The sequence below is a fragment of the Fistularia commersonii genome, unplaced genomic scaffold (assembly GCF_037954325.1).
Source record: "Fistularia commersonii isolate RoL2024-O1a breed Wild unplaced genomic scaffold, RoL_Fcom_v1.0 HiC_scaffold_48, whole genome shotgun sequence".
Classification (NCBI taxonomy): domain Eukaryota; kingdom Metazoa; phylum Chordata; class Actinopteri; order Syngnathiformes; family Fistulariidae; genus Fistularia; species Fistularia commersonii.
This window is the reverse complement of record NW_028234006.1, coordinates 617,501-619,562: the sequence shown is the minus strand read 5'-3', so window position 1 is coordinate 619,562 and position 2,062 is coordinate 617,501.

The following is a 2,062-nucleotide window of genomic DNA, read 5'->3' as shown; positions in this document are numbered from 1 at the left end:
GTCCGGAGAATGCTCACATTAGCCCGTCTAAGGGGTTCTGCTGCCCCCAAGCTGCTCCGCCTCTGAGAGAAGAAACATTACCTCCGCTCCTCTGCTCCTCCGCTTCTCAGCTCCACCGCTCCTCCGCTATGGGCCCTGGTACTCCCCCCCCCCTACCTAAACAAACTCTCACACAAAATCACTCACACACACACAAAAACACACAAACACACAAACACACATACACACACATCTTAACTCATCAGAGCTGTGCTAATAGCATTAGCCGAAACGCATCCACAACCAAACATTCGCTCATCCACTCATTCACATGTGTGTGCCCAATGGTACTCCCTGTCCGCGACCCCCCCCCCCCCCACCAAAAGAGCCTCTCACACACACACACACACACAAAGACACTCACACACACACAGACACACACATACACACATACACACACCTTCAGTCTTCATAGCTGTGCTAATAGCTTTAGCCGAAACGCATCCACAACCAAACAAACATTAGCTCATCCACTCATTCACATGTGTGCGCCCTGGTACTCCATGTCCGCGACCCCCCCCCCCCCCCCCCCCACCAAAACAAACTATCACACACATACACAAAGACACTCACACACACACACACACACTGACACACATACACACATTAAGTCATCATAGCTGTGCTAATAGCATTAGCCGAAACGCATCCACAACCAAACAAACATTAGCTCATCCACTCATTCACATGTGTGTGCCCAATGGTCCGCTTCTCCGCTCCACCGCTCCTCCGCTATAGGCCCTGGTACTCCCGATCCGCCGGACTCAGGAGAATTATGGGACGTGCTTCTGCCCTCCATCCGCTCCACAGCTCATCCGCTCCAGGCCCAGCTACCCCCTGTCCGCCCCCCCCCCCACCTAAACAAACTGTTACACACATATACACAAACGCACACACAAACACACACACACACACACACACACACAAGAACACACAAACACACAAACACACACCAACACACACACACCTTAAGTCATCATAGCTGTGCTAATAGCTCCCAAGCTTCCCCGCCTCTGAGAGGAGAAACAATACCTCCGCTACTCCGCTCCTCCGCTTCTCAGCTCCACCGCTCCTCCGCTATGGGCCCTGGTACCCCCCCCCACCTAAACACACTCACACACACACAAAAACACCCAAACACACACACGCGCACACACACACACACACACACACACACACACACACAAACACACCTTAACTCATCATAGCTGTGCTAATAGCATTAGCCGAAATGCATCCACTACCAAACAAACATTAGCTCATCCACTCATTCACATGTGTGTGCCCAATGGTCCGGGAGCTCCAATCATACGTCCGGGGGATCTATATCTGGAGAAGGCTCACAGTGGCCGGTCTAAGGCGTCCTACTGCCCCCAAACTTCCCATCCTCTGCCTTTGAGAAGAGAAAAATTACCTCCACTCCTCCATTCCTCCGCTTCTCCGCTCCAATGCTCCTCCGCGAAGGGCCCTGGTACCCCCCCCACCTAAACAAACTCTCACACATACACACACGAACACACTCACACAGACACAAAAAAAAAACAAACACAACACACACACACACACACACACACACACACACACACACACCTTAATTCATCATAGCTGTGCTAATAGCATTAGCCGAAACGCATCCACAACCAAACAAACATTAGGTCATCCACTCATTCACATGTGTGTGCCCAATGGTAATCCCTGTCCGCGACCCCCCCTCCCCCACCAAAAGAGCCTTTCACACACACACACACACACACACACACAAAGACAGTCACACACACACAGACACACACATATACACATACACACACCTTAAGTCTTCATAGCTGTGCTAATAGCTTTAGCCGAAACGCATCCACAACCAAACAAACAGCTCATCCACTCATTCACATGTGTGTGCCCTGGTACTCCTTGTCCACGACCCCCCCCCCACCCACCCCCCACCAAAACAAACTATCACACACATAAACAAAGACACACACACACACACACACTGACACACATACACACATTAAGTCATCATAGC